The sequence below is a fragment of the Amblyraja radiata genome, chromosome 1 (genome assembly GCF_010909765.2).
Source record: "Amblyraja radiata isolate CabotCenter1 chromosome 1, sAmbRad1.1.pri, whole genome shotgun sequence".
NCBI classification, from domain to species: domain Eukaryota; kingdom Metazoa; phylum Chordata; class Chondrichthyes; order Rajiformes; family Rajidae; genus Amblyraja; species Amblyraja radiata.
Window position 1 is genome coordinate 12,611,449 of NC_045956.1, and position 26,792 is coordinate 12,638,240.

General features: G+C 42.6%; 1 protein-coding gene and 1 long non-coding RNA gene across 4 annotated transcripts in view; both read left to right on the forward strand.

The window, feature by feature from the left end:
* Positions 1-26,792, forward strand: part of nr3c2 (nuclear receptor subfamily 3 group C member 2) — a 264,566-nt gene that overhangs the window by 15,241 nt on the left and 222,533 nt on the right. The window lies entirely within an intron of this gene.
* On the forward strand, positions 3,995-22,123 carry LOC116971011. Its single transcript, XR_004411380.1, has 3 exons — positions 3,995-4,006; positions 7,966-7,971; positions 22,018-22,123. It is a non-coding gene; the product is annotated as an uncharacterized LOC116971011 (long non-coding RNA).

Consider the following 26,792-nt stretch of genomic DNA (forward strand, 5'->3'; position numbering starts at 1 on the left):
GAAACGTCACCCATTTCTTCTCTCCAGAGATGCTGCCTGTCCCGCTGAGTTACTCCAGCATTTTGTGTCTACCTTCAATTTAAACCAGCATCTGCAGTTCTTTCCTAAACTATTAGTTTGACATGTGTGACTTTATATTATGACTTTGAGTGTAGTTTTGGTTAAATATGTGGGAGGCTTTAGGCTTGCGGCCATTACTTTAGTGATATTCTAATGGAGGTGTTTGTATCTGTTTTGCCTGGTATAGATCAGTGGCATCTCTACAATATTGTTCACACTCTCTGGATGGATAAGCTAACCAATGTTACCCTTTTTTGGGCCATTTCTCCCAGACTGAGGCACTAGATACACTCAACAGCATCAATCACAGGCCCAATACCAATGTCCCCAAAGCAAAAATTCTATTTGAAACTATTTGTTTTTGATTTTCGAGCATTAAGAGGGAAATAATTACTGTAGATAGAAGAAAATATAGAAGAAATGGTTAATTTGGCATCCCAAACTTTTAAAGTGATTTTTTTAAAACGATCAGAGGGTTTAGCTGCTAAGAACTTCGAAGCTTGATGCTCAAAATATTTGTGGATGTTACTTAAATCACAAGTTAGAAAAGCTTAGCCGGTTTAAAGTAACAAAATTGTAAATACATTTAGAAACATATGTCGTGAATTCATTGTTTGTGTTGAAATTGCATGTGTGTTGCTTGTTCTGCTGTTTACAAAATATACTTAATGTACTACATGCAGACTACGGTGTTATTTGATTTCAGATCTGCACACTTTGTCTTTGTGATGAGATAACAGATCAAAGTCCCGTCCATCTGCTTGGAAAGTTCTAAATTGTTGTGTGGACTCATACAAAGGCACTGGCCACTTTTCCCAATGCCATTTCCTGAATCAAAATTACAAAAATTACTTTATTTATCTGGTTTTCTTTTTTTGCTGTCAATTGGCGTTCAAGTTTTTTTTCTGAACTAATAACTTAGGAAATTCTACTGCAGGTGAAATTTATTGGCTACGATGTTCTAGAATATTTTGGGCAAACTCAATGTTTTTCTTAAATCTTACCTCATTTTATTTCTGAACTTAGTAGAAGTGAAGGATTTTATAAAAAAGATTCACATATTTGGTATCTTAAGTAGTAGTGTGTTGTATTTGAATGCACGTGGTATAAGAAATAAAGTGGGTGAGCTGGTAGCACAAGGAAATTAGTAGGTACTAGACTAAGTGGGACCCGTTGGGTCCCATGTTCACACGAGAGGGCTGGTCCCCCAATCTAATATTCCGCCTCTCCACAAATTCCAATATTGCTGGCCATTGGGGTGGGGGGGGGGGGGGGGGGGACTTTCTGGAGCGCTAGTATGGATGTTGTGAGCCGAAGGGACTGGTTTCCAGAGGGCTGTTATGGACATTGTGGGCCAAATGGATTATTGGGCTGGCAGCTCAGTCACTCAGGTCTGGTGAGCTGGCAGCTCAGTCATCAGGCCTGGTGGGCTGGCAGCTCAGTCACTCAGGCCTGGTGGGCTGGCAGCTCAGTCACTCAGGCCTGGTGGGCTGGCAGCTCAGTCACTCAGGCCTGGTGGGCTGGCAGCTCAGAAACTGCCAGAAATTCTGCCCAAAACAGATGAGGGACTCTGTGAGAGAGAGAGAGAAGTGGGAGGGGGTGGAGAATCAATTTTAGAAATGTTTCATCTTTTTCTGCAGATCACAGCAATGAAGGAGGAAAGTCTATCCTGGCTTGGATCTCACAGGGAGAAAATGAAGGGAGGGAGAAAAATACTGTGGTGCGGTTTAATACTTGCAGGAGGAATATATACTGATGGGCCGAAGGGACTCCTGGGCTAGTACAGGCCTGATGGGCCGAATGCGCTCTTTTTTTTTAAATCTGAGTGAAATCTCAGTGAAAGACACCTTTTCTGGACTTTTCCTGACCTGCCACAGGTCTTTTGGGCCAAAATGCTCCTCCTGGGCTAATGCGGGCATTTTGGGCAAAAAGGACTAGTTTCTCGGCTAATAGGGGCCGTGTGGGCCGAAATTAGTGGTTTCAGGCAGGCGAAACAACTCATTTCATTTCCAATTGCATTGCAGTTTCTAGCACAGGGCAGGCCGAATAGCTCGGTGCATTTTCATTTCATTTCCATTGCAGTTTCAAGCACAGGGCAGGCCCAAGCCAAACAGCTGATTGCATTTTCAATTCATTTCCATTGCCATTGCACTTTCAAGCACAGGGCAGCCTCAAGCCAAACAACTCATTTCATTTTCATTAAGGGCTAACAAAGCATTTATACAAGTACATTGCATACTCACAGTGTTCTGTAGGTTCCCAGCTCAAACAGAGAGTCATGACCTCTCCCTCGCCATCTTGCAGACAGATTGATCCACGCCCACATTTCCGGGTTTTATCGTCCCTCCCCCTCCCGCTGGAAGGGGCGTGGCCTTAATGGCAGTGATTGACAGGAGAGAGAATCTCAAGATTTTTTAAACACTAATAAGTCTTTTATTTTTCATCGATGGGAAAAATCCTCAGGGCCTGTGCAGCGGAGGAATACTCTGAGTAAGATGGCCAAAAACCACAGCCATATGTCGTAGCGTTTTTTTCAAAAATCAAAGCACAGTGCAAACAGGAAGTGGTCAAGATGAGACTTTTAATTATATAGATGATGTTGTGTGATGTGGCTGCATGAGGATCGGAAGTGGGAGCTCAATATTCAAGTTTCTACGTCCTATCGGAAAGACAGACAGGTGGGTTGGGGGAGCACTGCTGGGAAGGAATGAAATTTGGTCCTTAACAAGGGGTGACATAGGATCAGAAGATGTAGAGACATTGTGGATAGAGCTGAGAAATTGCAAGAGTGAAAATACCCTAATGGGATTTATTTACAAGCCCCCAAATGTAGCCAGGAGATATGGTACATCAGGAGATACAAACAGCATGTAAGAAAGGCAATGTTACGGTGGTCATGGGAAATTTCGAAATGCAGGTAGACTTGGGAAATCAAGTTGGTACTGGACCCCAAGAAAGGGAACTTGTAGAGTGCCTCCGAGTGCCTGCTTTCTTAGAGCAGCGTGTAATGGAGCCTACCAGGGAAAAGGCAATTCTGGATTTAGTGTTGTTTAATGATAAGGGAACTCAAGGTAAAGGATGGTAGCAACCACAACATGATAAGGTTTAACCTGCAATTTGAGAGGCAGAAGATGAAATCAGATCTGTCGGTATTACAGCTGAGCATAAGGGACTACAGAGGCATGAGGGAGGAGCTGGCCAAAGTTGACTGGAAAGGGACCCTAGCAGGAATTGCGGTGGAACAGCAATGGCAGGAATTTCTGGGAATAACTCGGATGATGCAGAATCTTTTCATTTCAAAGAGGAAGAGGGATTCTCGGGAGAGAATGAGGCAACCGTGGCTGACAATGGAAATCAACGGCTTTATAAAACTAAAAGAGAAGGCATATAACATAGCAAAGATTAGTGGGAAGCCAGACTGTTGGGAAGCTTTTAAAGAACAACAGAAAGTAACTAAAAAGGCAATATGGGGCGAAAAGATGAAATATAAAGGGAAGCTAGCCAATAATATAAAAGAGGATAGCAAGAGTTTCTTCAGTTATATAAAGAGTAAGAAGAGTGGACGTTGGAGCACTGGAAAATTATGCAGGAGAAGTGATAATGGGAATAAAGAAATGGCAGAGGAATTGAATAACTTTTTTGCATCAGTCTTCACAGTGGAAGACACCAGCGACGTACCTGAAATTCAAGAGAGTCAGGGGGTGGAAGTTAGTGGAGTGGCTATCACTAATAAGAAGGTGTTTGGGAAACTGAAAAGTCTGAAGGTGGATAAGTCACCTGGACCAGATGGACTGCACCCTAGGGTTCTGAAAGAGGTGGCCTCAGAGATTGTGGAGGCATTAATAGTGATATTTCAGGAATCACTAGAGTCAGGAGTGGTTCCAGACGATTGGAATGTTGCCCCACTGTACAAGAAGGGAGCAAAGCATAATAGTGGAAACTATAGGTCGGTTCGCCTGACTTCAGTGGTTGGTAAAAGTCCATTATGAAGGATAAGGTTATGGAGTACATAATAAGATAGGCCAAAGTCAGCTGGTTTTATGAAGGGGAGATCTTACCTGACGAATCTGCTGGAATTTTTTGAAGAAGTAAATAGCAGGACAGATAACGTGGTTAAAGTGCACATTGTCATTTTATTAAAGGGTATTTTTATATATTTTGGTTTCACCATGTAGAAATTACAGCTGTGTTTATACATAGTCCCCCCATTTCAGGGCACCATAATGTTTGGGACACATGGCTTCACAGGTGTTTGTAATTGCTCAGGTGTGTTTAATTGCCTCCTTAATGCAGGTATAAGAGCAGGTATTCAGCATCTAGTTTTTCCTCCAGTCTGTCCATCACCCTTGGAAACTTTTATTGCTGTTTATCAACATGAGGACCAAAGTTGTGCCAACGAAAGTCAAATAAACCATTATGAGACTGAGAAACAAGAATAAAACTGTTAGAGACATCAGCCAAACCTTAGGCTTACCAAAATCAACTGTTTAGAACATTATTAAGAAGAGAGAGAGAGCACTGGTGAGCTTACTAATCGCAAAGGAACTGGCAGGCCAAGGAAGACCTCCACAGCTCATGACAGAAGAATTCTCCCTATAATAAAGAAAAACCCACAAACACCTGTCCGGTTGATCAGAAACACTCTTCAGGAGTCAGGTGTGGATTTATCAATGACCACTGTCCACAGAAGACTTCATGAACAGAAATACAGAGGCTACACTAAGATGCAAACCACTGGTTAGCCGCAAAAATAGTATGGCCAGGTTACAGTTTGCCAAGAAGTACCTAAAAGAGCAACCACATTTCTGGAAAAAGGTCTTGTGGACAGATGAGATGAAGATGAATTTGTATCAGAGTGATGGCAATAGCAAAGTATGGAGGAGAGAAGGAACTGCCCAAGATCCAAAGCATACCACCTCATCTGTGAAACACGGTTCAGATTCAGATTCAGATTCAGATTCAATTTTAATTGTCATTGTCAGTGTACAGTACAGAGACAACGAAATGCATTTAGCATCTCCCTGGAAGAGCGACATAGCAAATGATTTGAATAAATAATAATAAGTGATAATAAGTGTCCGGGGGGTGGGGGGGTGATTGGCAGTCACCGAGGTACGTTGTTGAGTAGAGTGACAGCCGCCGGGAAGAAGCTGTTCCTGGACCTGCTGGTTCGGCAACGGAGAGACCTGTAGCGCCTCCCGGATGGTAGGAGGGTAAACAGTCCATGGTTGGGGCGAGAGCAGTCCTTGGCGATGCTGAGCGCCCTCCGCAGACAACGCTTGCTTTGGACAGACTCAATGGAGGGGAGCGAGGAACCGGTGATGCGTTGGGCAATTTTCACCACCCTCTGCAATGCCTTCCGGTCGGAGACAGAGCAGTTGCCATACCATACTGTGATGCAGTTGGTAAGGATGCTCTCGACGATGCAGCGGTAGAAGTTCACCAGGATCTGAGGAGACAGATGGACCTTCTTCAGTCTCCTCAGGAAGAAGAGACGCTGGTGAGCCTTCTTGATCAGAGTTGAGGTATTGTGGGTCCAACAGAGGTCATCGGAGATGTTGACTCCCAGGAACCTGAAGCTAGAAACACGTTCAACCTCCGTCCCGTTAATGTGGATGGGGGTGTGCGTGCCGTCCCTGGACTTCCTGAAGTCTACAATGAGCTCCTTGGTCTTCTTGGAGTTAAGGGCCAGGTTGTTGTCAGCGCACCATGCTGCTAAGTGCTGGACCTCCTCCCTATAGGCCGACTCATCGTTGTTGCTGATGAGGCCAATCACCCCCCCCCACGGTGGTGGGGGTGTTATGGCCTGGGCATGTATGGCTGGAGGTACTGGCTCATTTATCTTCATTGATGATACAACTGCAGATGGTAGTAGTATAATGAATGCTGAAGTGTATAGACACATCCTATCTGCTCAAGTTCAAACAAATGCCTCAAAACTCATTGGCCGGCGGTTCACTCTACAGCAAGACAATGATTCCAAACATACTGCTAAAGCAACAAAGGAGTTTTTTAAAGCTAAAAAATGGTCAATTCTTGAGTGGCCGAGTCAATCACCCGATCTGAACCAAATTGAGCATGCCTTTTATATGCAGAAGAGAAAACTGAAGGGGACGAGCCCCCCAAAACAAGCATAAGCAAAAGATGGCTGCAATACAGACCTGGCAGAGCATCACCAGAGAAGACACCCAGAAACTGGTGATGTCCATGAATCGCAGACTGTATGTACTGCCGGTCCAGGCCTGAGGTCAGAATGACCTTGGTTCTGAACTGGAGGCAATTCCTGAACAGTTCCTCATCTGATTTGTGTATTAGCCACATTCCAAAAGAGAGCTTGTTGGCAGTGAGATGCAATATTGCAGTGAGAGAGATTAAGAACAGGGATGAAATGGCCTTGCTTCATCCTAGTCCTCATTAGGGTTGTGGCTGTGGTTGTCCAGTATGATATAATCATAGCTTGCCTGTCATCTTATAGCAGATAAAGAGTGGATACATTGACAAATGTCAGAAATATTATCACTGTTGGCAGATAAAATGTTTATTTCTGAGATTACAGTACTTTTATGTTGCTATCATGACAAGTTGGTGTCATCTTAATTAATATAGTTGTGTCCAGTCTGCTTGAGACAATTCGATAGAAGTGGAGTGAATGGGACAAGTGGTACAAAAATTAAAATAGTGATATAAATAAGATACCTGATGTAATTATAACCAGTGAGGTGTGAAATTGCAATGGCATAGTCATTATTGTTCCTTAGTAATTACCCTTCCTGCGTCCTGCAGTGTGCTGGAGTTGGTGAGTGGGTCATGAACTTGTGCATGATAGTTACGGCAGAGGCTTACTGCAGTGCTATTTCTGATAAGCTGCATATTATTCTTGCTTCGATTTGCTTGGGAATCAAAAACAAAATAAAATTTAATTGGAGAATGAAGCAATAAAAATATTGGCCATATTTAATCATATAGAGCTTATACAGTTTGTACATCTAAGTAGTCTTTTTGAGTAGTGTCTTGGAGCAGAGTTTGTGAATTGTGAAAAGAGGATATAAATAATTTTGAATTGTGAATTTTAAAGAATACACCAGGAAAAAGGGATCTTGCAAATATCAGCTTTGCCCTGCATTTAAGGTTTGTTGTAGCTGCTGAAAATAAATAGCTGTTGGAAATTTTATTGTACTATAATTAACATCAAAAATATCCATACTATGTCAAACCCTGCTGGTGAATGAGGGAAAGAATGACTAAGTGGTGATTCATAGGGCAGAAAAAGAAATGCCAGTGTTACGTTGGCACAATTATTCAGTGAGTCTTTTTATGACTCTAACAACCATTTTGATCCACTTTCATTTTTTATTCTTGCTAAATTGAATGTTGCCCTGAACTCTGCAGCTTGCAGCATTTCTTGGCAAAAATTGTCAACCCTGTACTTCAAAGAAGGGACAGATTAGGAATGGTGCTTGTAATAAGCGAGTTCGGTATCTCGATACAAGCAAGGAATCATGGGATTTGTCAAAGGTCATTCGGAAATTTTTTAAAAAGCGAATGCAGCACTGTATAAACTGTGTATAAATTGTTAACTATTTTACCAATTAATTAATCTAGAATTCTGTCAAGTCAATAGGTTCCTTTCTTGTTCTGCTGTTCACACACTACTCACACAGTCCCAGTTCTAGTTCAGTTCATTAATGTGCAATTATGAGATATTCAAAAAGTTAAATAATTGATTATTTTCATTTAATCCTTAATGTGTTTGCTACTGGAATAAGAAAAGATTACTTGTGTTTGAAACATTTTCTTATCTTTATTCATAATTTATGTGTAAATATATATTTAATCTGAGGCAGCAATACACAGCAACTGAAAGCAATAGTTTTAACTTGGGGAAAAATAAAACCAAGAAAAAAGCAAAAGGTGGAATATCCTCCTACCAGTCCATCAGCTTTATTTAAGTGTTCCTAGCCAATGTCTGCAGTGATCTCCGCTGAGAAGATAACTATTTGACTTGGATAAGGGCCAGTTTGGAAAGGAGTTATGCTGTATGCCTAAAGGACCTGTCCCACTTAGGCAATTTTTTGGGCGACTACAGGTGACTGCCGCTAAATTTTCAACATGTTGAAATATTTTCGGCGTTAGTGGCGACAATTTTTGCTGTTGTAGGTTGTCGTCAATTGTCGTAGGTGAATTCCATTAAAACTAGTCCCCGACAGTCGCCTAAAGAGCCGCCTAAGTGGGATAGGCCCATAACCTCGCCTCTCGAAGGGAAGGTGACAATAGCCTCAGTTTCCATGATAATTATATGTTTGAGGATGATAGGCAACTTAAAAACCTGCACCAAATAACAGTCAATTATACGTTATTCGTCGTCACGATCTCGCTCACTCACCAAAGCATAAAGCTATAAAACCACCAAAAATCATCGTAGTTTTGTACAAATGAACCATAAATACACCTAGTTCATAGTTTTGAAAGCAGTATTTTCGAAGAAGCAAACTGGAAAATACGTATGAAACGCAGGTCCGTACACACACAGTAGCTCAGCTGGCGAGAACGTTTATCCCGAATGACCTGGGCATGCGCAGTTGTAATATCGAACACGCATATGGGGTGGGCATGTTATGCCTCTCTGGGATAGATTATGACAGTTCCTGTAAGTACCTCACAGGAGGATGACTCCAATGTAGCGTTTCGCGGAACACCTTCACACAGTCCGCCTACCTGATTTCCCGGTTGCAAAACACTTTAATTCCCTTTCCCATCCCCACACTGACATTTCTGTCCAAGGCCTCCTCCATTGTCAGAGTGTGGCTAAACGCAATTGGAGGTACAGCATCGCATATTTCTTTTGAGTAGCTTACAGCCCAGTGGTATGTCCTTGATTTTGTGTCCTTACTTCAAGTAACCCCTGCATTCCCTTTCTCTCCATCCCTCCCCCATCCTAGTTGCACCAGCTTCTCGTTCTCACCGAGCAAACAGCTAACAATGTCCTGGTTCCATTATCATCTTTACATTTTTGCATATCTTTCATTCATTTGTTCAATATCTCCCTACATCACTGTCTACACATCTCATTTCCCTTTCCCCTGACTCTAGTCTGAAGAAGGGTCTCAACCCGAAACGTCACCCCTTCCTTCTCTCCAGAGATGCTGCCTGACCCACTAAGTTATTCCAGCACTTTGAGTCCATCGTCGGTTTAAACCAACATCTGCAGTTCCTACACATAAGTTCCAATTAATTTGGAAGCCAGCAGTAAACTGAGAATATTTGCTTCTAATTGCACAATGTTGGCGTACGTCACGTGATTCCGAGATACATTCTGCTCAGGATTTTCCTGTGACGCGATCCTTGTAGATTTGAAATATAGGCTGGCAAATTATATGTGGAAGAAAGGCTATCCCATACCATATTTTCCATTCAATATGGGTTGACCTATCTAATACTGGTTTAGATAGTATTATATAATATAGTATTTAGATAGTAATTGGCTACCCCACTCCCCTACCTTCATTCTTCTTCACCATCCGTTCTGTCTCTACCCAGCTCTCATACCCACTCTATTTCTCCCGCTACCCCATTTGCCCTTCAGCCTCTCTCATCTCCCTTACTCTCCCCCTCCTTTCCACTCGCTCATTATTTCCCTCCCTCCCCCCCTTGCACCCTCTTTCTTCCACTGATCTCTCTTATCATCTCTTTTTCCATCTTCTCTCCCCCATCTCACTTTCTTACCCCATGCCTTTCTCCATCTCCTTTTTCTTCACTTGCCATCTCCAAATCTCCCTCCACACACCCCCTCCTGTCCTTTCTTCTCTATCCACCCACGCTCCTCTTTGTACCTTTCTCTCCATCTTTTACTCAAACACACGCTCTCCACAAGGCTGTCCCTCTCTCTCCCCTTTCCCTCTATCACGATCTCCCTTTACCCCCTCTTCTCCCTTCGCTATCATGTAGGAGTCGCATAATAACAAGCTATTTCAAAACAGGTTTTAAGTCAATTTCTTGCTTGGTGTGATAGCGATTGGCTGAGCTCTTCCGGACCGTGGTGTAAATACCAAGATGTGAGATGAGGTGTAAATACCATGTGTGAGGCTGGAGTACTAATAATGGTTGAGGTTTGTTATCAATGGTAGATGTGGCAGGATTTGCAGGAGCAGCAAGGTGCAGAGCTCAAAGCTTCAAATGACCACAGACCTGAGGAGGAGAAACGAGAAGTGAAAGCCAGTGCAGGAAATTCTGGAGCAGCCACACATAATTGCTCAGGATTAGATTTCACCAGTACACCACTGGTATTCTCATACAAGGGCAATTCCTTATCCACATGCAATCCCATGTTACCAAGTCAAATCAGTAGGATTGCATCTCTTCCCGGTTCTAAACTTACACGTGCAAAGTGCACTCTCCGGACAAGTAAGGAAACAAAGGGAAATAGGCAGGAAGGAACCATATTTATGTGCCTCCACATAGAAATAATAATCACAAATCTAACGCAGGTGTAAATGCATATCATTATTCTTCCTTTTCCTGGGACTTCAGGATGATGCAACCACTGGGGTTAGTAGGTCAAAGGCTAGTAGTTCAGATACCTCCACTGTCTGCTTAGATCTCTTGATAAACTTCCTTTATGAACTGGGGTCCAACATTCCCCAATCACCTGCACATGTTCGATTCAGTATTCATGGGTCCATAATCCCACTCAAAATTTTCTCTGGTGAAGATTTCCAGCAGGGACTCCAATGTATAGTTCAGAGTGTGTGCCTAGTTTAACTAACTTAATAAGCGCATATATCACTGCATTGTTGCAACCTGTTTTCATGGATCTCAATGCCATGGTGGCGCCGCAGTTTGCAGGAATCTGGGTTGGCTCCTGAACAATTGTTTGGGGATGTTTGTGTTTTTCACATTCGCCTCATGACTGCTTGCCTTTTCACTGGGTTTCTACTTGCATCCCAAAGACCCGTTGCAATGGACAAAGATTCAAGATTCGAGATTCAAGAGAGTTTATTGTCATGTGTCCCTGATAGGACAATGAAATTCTTGCTTTGCTTCAGCACAACAGAACATAGTCGTTGCAGTCTTCAGGCTCCTGTACCTTCTACCTGAAGGTAGCGGGGTGATGAGTGTGTGGCCAGGATGGTGTGGGTCCTTGATGATGCTGCCAGCCTTTTTGAGGCAGCGACTGCGATAATAACTGTTGCAATTCTAAATAACTGTTGCATCTAAAAGGTAATAACTGTTTTGTAGGACGGAACTGCAGATGCTGGTTATACGCCGCAGATAGACTCAAAATGCTGGAGTAGCTCAGTGGGACAGGCAGCATCTCTGGCGAGAAGGAAAGGGTGATGTATTGGGTCAAGACCCTTCTTCAGATGGTTACTCCAGCATTTTGTGTATATCTTCGGTAATAACTGCTGTGTAGATAAATGACAAGGTGTCAAATGAAAATGATTAAGCATGTGCGATGAAATAAATTACAAAATTTTGGGGAAATAGGAAAGAGAATTTGAGATGATGAAATTGCTCTTTTGAGAGATGGCATAGACTTGATGGATTGGCGGTGACCACATGGTTTTGATTAATGACTACCGCGGTTAATCAAATTTTAATATCAGTGATAATAACAGTTAAATTTAACTTTTGCATTTATCATTATTCTCATCAGTAGTAGCTTCAAATAAACAAATTTAAACACTGGTGATTTTCCAAGTGACAGAACTAAATGCTTGCTTCATTCAAGATTATTATCTCATAGTTTTCCCGATTGCTTAAAAATTTGAATAGCAAAGTAGTGAGGCTTGATGTGGAATGAACTGCTAAGATTTTCAAAAGCAGCTTTCCTCAAAATGGTAAGAAGAACATAATTCTGAAAATAATTTCCTTAATATTTTGTGCTGAACAATTCCACTGCCAAGTCTGCTGCTAATATTTTCCACTTTGTTGTCTACTGGCTCATTCATTAAACGGAAGAATGATTTGGCAAGAATACAAATTGAGAAACTTCACCCAGGGCATCAGGTTCAATGGGATTATTTGTAACCACTGCAGTGAGTCATAGTGCTATACAGCACAAAATAACAGACCCTTCTGCCTAACTCATCCACGCCGAGTAAGGTTGCCAATCCAAGCTAGTCCCACTTGCCTGCACCTGGTCCACACCTCCAAAACTTTCCTTCCATATACCTGTCTAACTATCTTTTAAATGTTGCAATTGTACCTGGACTTGCCACTTCCTCTGGCAGTTCTATCCATATATGCACCAGCCTCTATGTGACAAACTTTCCCCTCGGGCCCCTTTTAAATCTTTTCCCTCATTTTAAACCAATGCCCCCTAGATTTAGACTAACCAATCTTGCGGAAAAGACTGGATGTTCATCTTATCTAAGCCGCTCATGATTTTATACAACAGTTTTATGTCACTTCTCAGCCTCCATACGCTAGTGAGAGAGAAAAATGTTCCAGCCTATCTAACGTCTCTTTTAACTCAAACCATTCCAGTCCTGGTTGCAGCTTTTCCTATAGCAAAGGGAATAGAATTGTCCATGGTACTCAAAATGTGGCCTTACCAATGTCTTGTGCAGCTGAAACATGATGTCCCAGCTCCTGTACTCAGTACCCAGAGCATTTAAGTCAAGCGTGCCAAGCACCTTCATCAGCCTGTATACCCTGTCATCACTTTCAAGAAATCTTGCATCTTCTTTGACTTGGCGATGAGCTGCCCATATCACGTCTATCATACCCTCACACCCTTGTAATGGACTGTTCGAACTACTTCCCTCCGGCAGACGTTACAAGGCCTTCTACGCCCGAACCTCTAGACTCAGGAACAGCTTCATTCACAGAGCTATAGCTGCTCTGAACCGGCCCTGCTGAGCGCCCCCCACCCCCACGGACTGTCTCCCTCGGATGGTCACGTCGCACAGACACATCTGCACTTTAGTCTGTTTGAACTGTTTTGACTGTTTTACTGTTCTTATTACAATCCATGTTCTCGGGGTATCTAAATATCTAAATCAATATTTTATTAGTTATTTAAGTTATGACATCGGATGGAAGCTGCATACCAAATCTCGTTGCGCTTATGTGCAATGACAATAAAATATATTATTATTATTATTATTATTCTATCTCAAAATGTTTTGCATTTTCAGCACTGCCTCAGCTTACCCAGAGCAGAAACACTCACAATCTAGACCCGACTGTCCCAATGTCCAGCTGACTGCCAGTCTCACTTTTTACAACCTTAGTCAATCTGGGGCCATCTGGACCTCTGCTTCCGGTTCTTAATCTATACAACAAAATGAATTGTGTCCATCAATACCCTCACTGTAACTGAAAAGCAAAATAGTGCAGATGCTGAAAATCTCAAACAAGCATATGTTGCAAACACTCAGGTGACCAGGCAGCATCTGTGGAGTAAGGATTAGAGTGAATGTTTTAGGTCAATAACCTTCCAAGATGAATGCTAATGGAAGTTCGATTCAAAATGCTGGAGTAACTCAATGGGACAGGCAGCATCTCTGGAGAGAAGGATTGGATGACGTTTCGGGTCAAGACAGTTCTTCAGACTGAAGGAAGTTCACCAATCTGAATGGTGAGCTTGGTTTATCTTTCACTGATGCAGAGTTCTTTGTTTTAAATAAACCAGTCACATGGATATTCTGGCTACAAGAAGAGGTAGGAAACTGCATATTTTTTAGAGTCATTTACTTTAGTTTAGTTTAGAGATACCATGTGGAAACAGGCCCTTCGGCCCACTGCGTCCAGGCCGACCACTGATAGACAATAGGTGCAGGAGTAGGCCATTTGGCCCTTCGAGCCAGCACCGCCATTCAATGTGATCATGGCTGATCATCCACAATCAGTACCCCGTTCCTGCCTTCTCCCCATTTCCCCTGACTCCGCTATTTTTAAGAGCCCTATCTAGCTCTCTCTTGAAAGCATCCAGAGAACCTGCCTCCACCGCCCTCTGAGGCAGAGAATTCCACAGACTCACCACTCTCTGTGAGAAAAAGTGTTTCCTTATCTCTGTACTAAAAGGCTTACTCCTTATTCTTAAACTGTGGCCCCTGGTTCTGGACTCCCCCAACATCAGGAACATGTTTCCTGCATCTAGTGTGTCCAAGCCCTAAACAATCTTATATGTATCAATGAAATTCCCTCTCATCCTTCTAAACTCTAGAGTGTACAAGCCCAGCTGCTCCATTCTCTCAGCATATGACAGTCCCGCCATCCTGGGAATTAACCTTGTAAACCTACGCTGCACTCCCTCAATAGCAAGAATGTCCTTCCTTGCATTCTTGCACTATCCTACACGCACGAGGGACAATTTACAATTATACCAAGCCAATTAGCTTACAAACCTGTACATCTTTGGAGTGTAGGAGGAAACCAGAGATCCTGGAGAAAACCCATGCAGCTCATGTGTAATGGAATTTTGTCCTTTTACCTGGCTGGAATGCAGCTTCAACAACATTCAAAGTGATGGACAATTTCCATGGAAAAGTGCATACTTGACTAGCACCTCATCCAGTAACTTGCATACTGTATTTGCTCTTTCCTACATCTATTCTCCTTTGTTGCTGGGTTAAAATCCTGGAAGCCCCTGCCTAACAGCAGAGTGAAAAATAGTAGAATTAGCTGGCCTTAGAAGTTATAACATCTTAATAACTTTATTGTATGACACCAATACCATTTTTAATATTATTTCACTTGAACTATAAACATGGGTAAGCACTGACATAGTGAAATGTTAATTATGTGGAATAGTTGACAATACAATAGATAATTTATTTTAATCCTTGTGTGAAGAAATAGCAATTCTCATTTTATTTTATTAACGGGTAAGTGCAAATAGGAAATATTATCTGGTCAGTTTTGCTGAATCAGTCATATTCAATACAAGTGCAAGAAGGAACTGCAGATGCTGGTTTAAACCGAAGATAGACACAAAAAGCTGGAGTAACTCAGCGGAACAGGCAGCATCTCTAGAGAAAAGGAATGGGTCTGAAAAAAGGCCTCGACCCGAAACGTCACCCATTCCTTGAGTTACTCCAGCTTTTTGTGTCATATTCAATACAAGGATGTTAACAAGGATTGGCAGTTGAAAATAACTTGACCATGTTCTGCCATATGCGGGCAAAAGTGTAACTGAAATCGGTGGCTTGCATTGGAACTTCAGATTTTCAGCTTCTGCATTCTTTTGCTTTTCATTTCCTTTGGAAACCAAGTGCCATTTAAATTTACTCCTTCCTCATCCCATTAATGAGTAAAATTGCTCTTACCTGGTTTCAGAGTGGGGATGGCAGCAATAAATCAGATACATGCAACACATAAGTTTAAAGTGACATTAGCCGCACCTCAGATTATTGTGAACTGGAAGGTTATTGTGACCCAATTGATCTTTATCAGTTATTGCTCTTTTTTCCTTTCATTATAGAGATTGACAGAAGCATGCATTTATGTCGTTTTGTTCATTTCTGTGCGTTGATACATAGAAAATTGTATAGTAGTTTGACAATATCATTGTGAAGCAAAGGTATATTAAATTGTGAACAGATTCTTAATAAACCTTTTGCTGTCTTTGGGTAGCAGTACGTCTTTGTTCTATTTGTGAATACGAGGGTAGCATGAAACCTGCAACAAAGGAGATCACATTTGACAACGCATTTTAATCCTCTTTCAATTTGAATACAAATGGGTGCTTCCAGAGCTTGCAAGGGATTTGTCATTTATGGAGCTTCATTGTTCTCCTTCAAATGTTATTTTCTTTTAATATTTAGTTTGATTCAATCTTGTTTTCTAAATTTTATTTTGCTTTGTATTCATATAATCTTGACCTGTGGCTACCACCCAACTCCATGCTCAATAACTCAATTCCTCATTGGACTCTCTCCTGCATCATAAAACACTGTGCCAAGAGCCAGAATCTGAATTATCTGTGAACTTTGTGCATTTTTCCCCTTGTTATCCACTCTGCGCTGGTAAACAAAATTAATCAACGACCCTCTTGCAACATTAGTGAGAAAACTTCCGGTTGTTTCCACTTTAAATATCCGGTCATAGACAAAAAAAAATCATTGATAGATCCTCTTCTACCCTCAATGCTGTTACCTCCAGAAACTGTTTCCCTCCACATAAGTGATACCTAGCATGTTGCCCTTCCTCTGTATGGTGTAATTTGTGATATCCATGGTCTTCAGGTCAGTTTCTGCATTTATTTCCAATGGCAGTCAACTTCTTTCTAAGCATTGTTCAACACTGGAAAAAAAGTTCTTTGTAACCCTATTATTCAGATGCACGCTGAGACGAGACATCACATCCCGCCCAATTGTAAAATCTATTTATTTTTACCTCAGTGCATCTACAATTGAAATCTTTATGCATTCTTACATAACTAGATTCCGATGCTTCGACCTTAAAAGATTAATTGTGTACAAAATGCTGCTAATAAGATTTGTGCAGTTACTTTCGGTGTTAGCCTGGCCCACCATAATTCCTAACTACTGCGGAGTTCACCTTTAGCTCTAAAGCACAAACTCTCTCATATTTTTTTTTTTAACCTCCATCCTTTCTTTAGCCTATGCTTGATAGTTGACACTTTGTTATTTGGGTCATAATCTTCAGCAGTTTAATGCTTTAAAAAAAAATAGGTAAGGGATAGATTAAGAAATGTGCCCACTCAAAGCAATCAAAGTGAAAAGACACAAATGGACAGAAGACATTTAAACAATAAAAAGGGAGAATTAAAAATATAAGCTAGTCAATGAGCAAAACTGGAGGACTCAGATTTATTTTACTCTATGCAAATTGTTCTGTACCCTCCACATCCCAGCATCCTGGAAATCGTAAAATAAAACAATTGAAATAAAATTGAATGATAGAATAAAGTATCATAATGCCAAGAAAGTCCAAAATAACCCAATGAAAATAACCAAGTGAAAAGTAACTGAATAATAGCTATAAAAAATATGACAAAAAGATAGTCAAAAGGAAATGAAAAGACTTTAAGAGAAGAATAACAATGGGAACAGAGTCCCCAATAAGAAATAAAATAAAATGAAAAATTGAAAAGATTTATCATTGAATCATCCTTAGAAACATCCATCATTCTCACTTTACATCACATTTAACAGTTGTGATAAAAATTTGACATTTTCTCTAGAAGTATTCACAAGAATTTTACTGCAGTGGAAATTCTGACAGGTGGAAATTCTCATGAATATAACACTGAGGGATTCAACTCTTTCCACTCATTTATTTTCAATGCTTTGGCATTCATTTGTCTTTCTATGACTTGATATCCTCTCCTGGGGCACAATGATTGATGCAGGGAGTTTGCTGCTTTGCCCATCAGAAAGTGAAGAAACATTAGTGCCCGTTTACTATAGTTACCAATATGGCGCAATTAGAATTTGTTTAGTTTAGTTTAGAGATACAGCGTGGAAACAGGCCCTTCGGCCCACTGAGTCCGCACCGACCAGCGATCCATGCACATTAACACTATCCTACACACGCTAGGGACAATTAACACATGCACCAAGCTAATTAACCTACATACCTGTATGTCTTTGGAGTGTGGGAGGAAACCGAAGATCTCTGAGAAAACCCACGCGGTCACGGGGAGAACGTCCAAACTCTGAATAAACAGCACCCGTCATCGGGATCGAACCCGGGTGTCCGGTACTGTAAGGTACCGTGGCTTCCCCCTGGATTCTGTGTTGGATATTTCCATACATGTTGAATGTGGTCAATATTCTGTGTTGGATATTTCCTGTAACGGTAGATCATCCTGCGTTGAACAATGTATGCCAACACACTATATTGATTGAGGAAATAGAGCAAAATTGGTCTTGCTTCTGCAAGCAAGAGAGTCTTCCCAATAGATTTGAAAATGGAAGAAGGGCACCAGCAAGGAGCAGATTATTTGTTTGTGCGGGCTTTTATAATTAGAATAGAGTTGAAATTGTATCGCTGCTAAGAAACCCAAAACTATATTATCTTTGAAATCTTCATGGAGTGTTAAGCAGTCGTGTTTTTTTATTCCAGACTAATTTCAATCTGCAAAAAATATGATTGGACTGGTTTTGTTTGGTGTTGGTGTAGGTGTACTACGTGGGATGTAACATAGAAATAATGAAGTGGACTTTATTACAAACTAGACTAAGTGGGACCCGTTGGGTGCCTGTCACATGGGAGGCCTGGTCCCCCAACGCAACCCATTCACCAATGCAATATTCCACCACTCACCCGTTCCCCCAACGCAACCCGTTTCCACCAATGCAATATTCCACTAATCACACCTATCCTCCTCCGATCAACTCCACCCCTCCCTGTCCCCCTCTCCCTCTACTCCCCTCTCTGTCCCAACTTGCCCATCACCCCAGACCCCTTCTACCCCCTCCCTACTCCCCTGCACTCCACCACCCCTCTTCCCCACTCCCTGCCCTCTCTTTCCGCCCCTCCCTCCCTCTCTCTCTCCCCCGCTCCCTCCCTCATCCCTCTTCCCCCCTCCCTCCCTCATCCCTCTCTCCCCCTCCCTCCCTTATCCCTCTCACCTTCCTTCTCTTCCCCTTCATCCCTCTCCCTCCCTCATCCATCTCTCCCCCCTCTCTCCCTCATCCCTCTCTCCCCTCTCCCTCCCTCCTCCCCCTTCCCCCCATGCTGTGGGCCGGGTTGCGGTGCTCCTTCTCTCCGTGTAACGGTGCGGTGCGTTAGAGCCGCTCCCAGTGTCCGTGCCCACGGGCAGCAGCCGGTGGAGCGCTGCCCGTCCCGGGACCCGCGGTGTCCCTCGCCTGCGGGGCTCAGCGCTCCCCCCCCCCCCCCATCTCCTTCTACCACCCTATCTCCCTCCTCCGCATATCCCTCCTCCTCCTCCCCTCACTCCCATTCCCTGCCCCAGCACCTAACCAGGCCGTAGAGCAGCACCAAGGCCTGGATCTCGGCCTGGTTCTCGTACTCGGTCCGGCCCTGGCTGTAGGCGGCCGAAGCACTCACGGACCTACATCTCGACGGAGCAGGGCTCACTGTGGCGGGCGGCCGAGCCAGAGCTGCAGAGTGGAGTCTATGCTGCAGGATGGCAGCGGCCGAGAGGCTTCCTTAACCCAGGCCCCGGGTTGGGCCCGACTCCAGCCCTCAGCTCGGCTGCCGCCTGGGCTCCAGTCCAGGCCCCGACTTCAACTCCGGGCTCGTCCCTGACCCCGGATCCAGGCTCGTCCTTGGTTCTAGTCCAGGTCACGTCCCCGGGCTCAGCCCGAGGCACCATCCTCCCCACCGGGCAGCGGCACCACTCCTTCACCATGGCGACCTCCAGCCAATTGACAGTGGATGCAGCCAATCAGTGCGGCGATGGTGCCAAGAGGGGGCGTTGCTGGGACAGCGATGCCCCTTTCTGACTGACAGGAGAGGAGACCAATCTGCATGGTGGCGACTGACAGCAATGTACGCATGCGCGGTTTTTACGAGTTTTAAACCTTAATATGTTTTACAATATACCATCGATCTGAACTAAACTTGTTGCACACGCAGCACAGGAGAAAGGTGAGTAAGCTGGCAAAAAATCATAGCGCTATCGCGTACCGTTTTTGCGCAAGTAGAAAAACCATGCAAACCGGAAGAGCACAAGATCAGAGTTTTAGTTATGTATAGATTATGTTCAGTCCACCCGAACATATTTTGCCAGTGGTCCATTGCATTTTGATGTCTGGACATGATCAGCAAAGACATGTTGAGACTGGAGATTTAGCCTTGGAGACAGATCTAAGTCATTGTGCCTTGGGAACGGAAGCCTTGTATCTGGAGGGAAAGGTGTAATAGAAGTTTCAGTATCCCAGGCTTATTTTCTGGAGCCACGCAGGTCAACATACTCTTCCTGGCTTCTTAATGTTAAAGAGGAATTTAACCTAAGCCTTCACTCCAGGTGGTTCTGGATCCTGGTCATAGAAATTTAGTTTGCATTTTAAATTAGTGCTTAAGCCTCGTTTGGGAGTCACTTCAACCGCCCAGCAGTAAGTAGGTCTGCTGGAAATGTGGAAAAGCAACAGGGCGTTAGATTGTCGTACCTGGGGTACTGGTGCCCTATTTCTGCCATGTGGGGGGCTTAACATTGATTGGGGGTGCAGTGTTCAACTATTGGATGGGAAGGATGTCAGACGTTTCATTATTATGTTTATATCAGTAATTACTTGCAAGGTTTATCTAGGACTTAGTAATCAAACGTTTTCAAAACAGTGAATTTCAAAAATGATTTACCCATTAGAAAAGATATCATCCTGTTTTCAAGCCTCTGCTGATTAAAGAAGCAACAAGTATATGCTTGAGAATAGTGCTAAAACCGTGTTTTTTAATTAGCTGTGTGGGAACTCAAGGGGTAAACCTGTGACCACACCTCATTTATTTTGTAGAGACAGAAAATCTGTGCACATCGATATTCCTTGAGATATCAGAGTTATTGTTAGCCTGCAAGGGAATATTTGTATCATAGACTGTATTGTTACTCATGTAGGGTGTGGGATCAAGTCTTCTGGAGATTTGTTGAGGAGGAGGTGTTCCGAGACATAACAACTCCTTTAAAAACTTTGGCATTAGTCATAATCTGCAACACTTCTACTGTGAAGCACCTGGCTCATAAATGTTAACCATTCAAAATCAATGCTTAAATAAGAAGCTAAACAGAATTGAGAATTTATTCACAACTAATTGAGTATTTTCCTATTAGCTATACAATGGAAATAAACTACTTTGAAAACCAATTGGTTGCAGAGTTTGTTTAGCCAAGAGAAATCCCTGGGCAAAGAGGGAGATCAGAGAAGGTTCACCAGACTGATTCCTGGGATGTCAGGACTTTCATTTGAAGAAAGACTGGATAGACTTGGTTTGTACTCGCTAGAATTTAGAAGATTGAGGGGGGATCTTATTGAAACTTACAAAATTCTTAAGGGATTGGACAGGCTAGATGCAGGAAAATTGTTCCCAATGTTGGGGAAGTCCAGAACAAGGGGTCACAGTTTAAGGATAAGGGGGAAATCTTTTAGGACTGAGATGAGAAAAAATGTTTTCACACAGAGAGTGATGAATCTCTGGAATTCTCTGCCACAGAAGGTAGTTGAGGCCAGTTCATTGGCTATATTTAAGAGAGAGTTAGATGTGGCCCTTGTGGCTAAAGGGATCAGGGGGTATGGAGAGAAGGCAGGTACAGGATACTGAGTTGGATGATCAGCCATGATCATATTGAATGGCGGTGCAGGCTCAAAGGGCCGAATGGCTTACTCCTGCACCTATTTTCTATGTTTCTATGTTTCTCTAATTTCCATTTGGCCTCACCATGGCAGTGAATAATGACGACTGGTTGCTGCAGGAATGGAAAAAGGAGTTGGTGACATGCAACCAAAGCTCAAAATGGCCATTGCAACAGAGCACAGCGCTCCACAAAACGGAGACCTAATTTATGCTTGGTTTTACGAAATGCATGAGTATGGAGAGATCCATTTCTAAGCTAAAATTTCAATCTGAGAATCTTTCGTTGGGTTTTGATGAAAATCTGAGTGTTGCCAGCATTTTCAGTTTTCAGATTTATAACATCTGCAGCATTTTGCTTTTAAAATGGAGGCTACTGAGTTGGGCCACTTATCATTTCTGTTTTAGAAACATAGAAACAAGCCAGATCTAACTCCCTCTTAAATATAGCCACAAGCCACATCTAACTCCCTCTTAAATATAGCCAATGAACTGGCCTCAACTACCCTCTGTGGCAGAGAATTCCACAGATTCACCACTCTCTGTGTGAATTTATTTTTGCTCATCTCGGTCCTAAAAGACTTCCCCCTTATCCTCAAACTGTGACCCCTTGTTCTGGACATCCCCAATATCAGGAACAATCTTCCTGCATCTAGCCTGTCCAACCCCATAAGAATTTTGTAAGTTTCTATAAGATACCCCCTCAATCTTCTAAATCTTCCAAATTCTAACGAGCACCACATATTCCATTTGAGTAGTCTACAACCCAATGACATGAAATTTTAATTTTCTACTTCCAGGTAACCGACTAACTCTCCATTTATTTCCCACTATTATCTGTCCACTGAGATTTTCCTTCCTTTGTTCACCATTTAAATTAAATGTCTTTCTTTATTTATATAGCACATTTTTAGTCAACTTGCATTGACCCCAAAGTGCTTCACATAATTACATCCACACACACAGGCAAAGGTGGGTGAAGTGTCTTGCCCAAGGACACAACGACAGTATGCACTCCAAGCGGGATTCGAACCAGCTACCTTCCGGTTGCCAGCCGAACACTTAGCCCATTGTGCCATCTGTCGTCCCAACTTTCCCATTTCCATCTGCACATCTCAAACACACAATTAACTATCCATCTGAACTTCTTCTCCATGGGCCTACCTTCCCTGTCCCCTCCACCATCTAGTATCATTTGCCTGTCATCTCCACCTCACCTGGCTCCATCTATCACCGACCAGCCCCTGTCTCATCCCCTCCCTCTTCTCTTTATATTGGCTGTATCACGATCCTGTTCATGTGGTGATTTGAGCAATAGAGAGGGTAGACAATCAGAACCTGTTTCCTACGGTGGAAATGTCAAAGACTAGAGGCATACCTTTAAAATGAGACAGGCAAAGTTTAAAAGAAATGTGCAGGGCAAGTTTTATACACAGAGGGTGGTGGGTGTCTGGAAAGCATTGCCAGGGATGGTGGTGGAGGTAGATACGATAGTGGCGCTTAATGCCCCTGTCCCACTTAGGAAACCTGAACGGAAACCTCTGGAGACTTTGCGCCCCACCCAAGGTTTCCGTGCGGTTCCCGGAGGTTTTTGTCAGTCTCCCTACCTGTTTCCACTACCTGCAACCTCCGGCAACCACCTGCAACTTCCGGCAACCACCTGCAACCTTTGGGAACCGCACGGAAACCTTGGGTGGGGCGCAAAGTCTCCAGAGGTTTCCGTTCAGGTTTCCTAAGTGGGACAGGGGCATTTTGTGGGACAGGGGCATAAGAAGCTTTTGGATAGGCATGAATATGGAGGGATATGGATCATGTGCGGGAAGATAAGATTAGTTTACCATGGCATCATGTTCGGCACGGACATTGTAGGTCAAAGAGCCTGTTCCTGCGCCGTATTGTTTTATGGCCCACGATATACCTTCCCTCTACACCCCCAATCTTGATGCAGGGTCTCAACCCAATATGACGACCAGCCCTTTATTTGTACGTCTGTTGCTCCAACAGTTTATATTTTGAGGATCAACTAATTTTGCCTATTTTTTTGCCAAAAGTTAAGAATCCCCCATTATGTACACAGCAATTGGTATTGCTGGCTCTGATGCAGGCACATGCAGAATTGCAAGTACACTTAGCATGATTTGCTGTCATGCAACCATATTTGTATAGAGCAGCCATCTGTGATTTATTCATAGAGGAAGGGAGTCTAGACAGGGACCTAAACATTAATCCTCGATAATGGTAGATATTAAACGGAAACATTCCACTCCAATGCTGCATGCATTTAAATCCTCACACACTCTCAAAAACAATGTCATCTTTGTTGTCCACTGTTCCATTAAATTTAATATATGTTAAAATCTGTCCATTTCTTTCACTTGCAGTAAGAAAGGTTCTGGCTGTCACAAAATAAATCAAGTCTGTAGTCAGTTATTGATGAGTATATTCTGATTGTTTGAATGGTAAAGGGCTCGATAGGTTGTCTGCATTCATAAAACTAACCTCCTATGCCATTGCACTCTGAAATAGCAGGCAGTTGCTGCTGGCTCATTCAGAAATCCTCCTGTCACTGCTGAACTGAAAATTATGAATCCTCCTCTGTATTCAGTTAATGAAGAATAATTCATGTTTACAAATTCTACAGTAGGCTGGACCAATACAGGAATGTTGGAGGTTATCAATATGCACACTACACTCATTCTTTTTTTTTAATGGCTGTCAGCAATAGAAACATAGAAAAACATAGAAAATAGGTGCAGGAGTAGGCCATTAGGCCATTCGAGCCTGCACCGCCATTCAATATGATCATGGCTGATCATCCAACTCAGTATCCTGTACCTGCCTTCTCTCCATACCCCCTAATTCCCTTAGCCTCAAGGGCCACATCTAACTCCCTCTTAAATATAACCAATGAACTGGCCTCAACTACCTTCTGTGACAGAGAATTCCAGAGATTCAACACTCTCTGTGTGAAAAATATTTTTCTCATCTCGGTCCTAAAAGACTTCCCCCTTATCCTTAAACTGTGACCCCTTGTTCTGGACTTCCCCAACATCGGGAACAATCTTCGTGCATCAAGCCTGTCCCACCCCTTAAGAATTTTGTAAGTTTCTATAAGATTCCCCCTCAATCTTCTAAATTCTAGCGAGTACAAGCCGAGTCTATCCAGTCTTTCTTCATATGAATGTCCTGCCATCCCAGGAATCAGTCTGGTGAACCTTCTCTGTACTCCCTCTATGGCAATATTCAAAATTGTTCCAATAACATGAGAAATCCTGAAAACTGTGTTGCTCAATTGGAGGTGAGGTGAGTGTGAATTTTGCCAGCCAACTGACACCAACAATGATCATGTTTAAGAAAGAACTGCAGATGCTGGGATAATCGAAGGTAGACAAAAAGCTGGAGAAACTCAGCGGGCGAGGCAGCATCTATGGAGCGAAGGAATGGGTGATGTTTCGGGAGTTTCTCCAGCTTTTTGTCTATCAGCAATGATCATATAGGCAGGATGTATATTACTGCAGCTGTTTGCTCCAATTACCTTGGTGCAGATAATGAAAGTCAAATGAAAAATAGTGTAGGGTTAACCATGGTTACTCAAAAAGATATGTGGCAGAAAGACCAAATTTCTACTCTACAAATAATTGTGCCTTCATTAAAGTCATAAGAACATGCAACTTCATTGTGATAAGTACAAGAACAATGAAATCAGAAATTCTCTTGTCAATATACTGAAAAATATGGCAGAATGCCCTCCATTTGTTTTCTTCTTTCTTTTGTTCATAGAATGTGCGCATGGCAAACTAACTTTTTTGACCCTTCATAATTACCCTTAAACTGAATAGTTGACTTGGACAAATAGGAGTGACTGTCTTGTATTAGGGTTGGAGGCACATGTACATAAGACATAGGAGCCAAATTAAGTTATTCGGCCCATTAAGTCTACTCTGCCATTCAATCATTATTCTGCCATTCAAACATGGCTGATCTATTTTTCCCTCTCAACCCCTTTCTCCTGCCTTCTCCCCACAGTCTTCGACCCCCTCCCTTACTAATCTGTGGCCTAGAACAGATAAGTGTTTGATTATTTTTTTTTACAACACTCCAGTGGTTTTCATCATCACAGCTTTTAATTTGAGCTTTATTTTATTCACTGAGTAAACTCTACAAGTTGCCATGATAGGATCTGAATTGAGATCACTAGGCCTTTGGATTACTAATTTGGCAACATAACTGCTATGTTGTTGAACATACGGTGGTTCATAAAGGGTTTGTCATAAAGCCATCGGCATAGATCGTGTATCTCCTGGGATCAAAGAGGCTTTGGTGGGAAATTATCCCAGGGTTTTGGGCATTTTTACTTGATAAACTTCAACAGACACTTGCTAGTTGATTAATAGCCGTTATCCTGCTTAGCCCCCAGAAGCGATGTTGCAGAAAGAACTAATTGATTGAGAGTTCTAATTGTTTTTAAAAGCGATCATTGACACTGATGAATACTGAAGACATTATTGCTTACATAGAAACATAGGAAATAGGTGCAGGAGGAGGCCACTTGGCCCTTCGAGCCTGAACCTCAATTCATGATCATGGCTGATCATCCACAATCAGTAACCCGTGCCTGCCTTCTCCCTATATCCCTTGATTTCGCTAACCCCTAGAGATCTATCTAACTCTCTTTTAAATTCATCCAGTAAATTGGCCTCTACTGCCTTCTGGGGCACAGAATTGCACAAATTCACAACTCCCTGGGTGAAAAAGTTTTTTCTCATCTCAGATTTAAATGGGCTACCCTTTATTCTTACTGTAGCCCCTGGTTCTGGACTCCCTTATCATTGGGAACAATTTTTCTGCATCTTACTTGTCCAGTCCTTTTATAATTTTATACATTTCTATAAGATCTCCTCTCATCCTTTTAAATTCCAATCAATACAAGCCCACCTTTCTAATCTTTCCTCATATGACAGTCCCGCCATCCCGGGGAGTAACCCTGTGAACCTACGCTGCACTGCCTCAATACCAAGGATGTCCTTCCTTAAATTAGGAGACCAAAACTGCACACAGTACTCCAGATGTGGTCTCACCAGGGCCCTGTACAACTGCAGAAGGACCTATACTCAAATCCTCTCGTTATGGCCAAAATACCATTAGCTTGCTTCACTGCTTGCTGTACCTGCATATTTACTTTCAGTGACTGGTGTGCAAGGACATCCAGGTCTCATTGCACTTCCCTTTTTCCTAATCTGACACCGTTGAGATAATAATCTGCCTCCTTGTTCTTGACACCAAAGTGGATAACCTCACATTTATCCACATTAAACTGCATCTGCAATGCATCTACCCACTCACTTAACCTATCCAAGTCACCCTGCAACATCCTAGCATCCTCTTCGCAGTTCACACTGCCATCCAGCTTTGTGTCATCTGCAAATTTACTAGTGTTACTTTTAATCCCATCATCTAATCATTAATATATAGTTTAAATAGTTGCGCCCCCAGCACCGAGCCATGCTCTG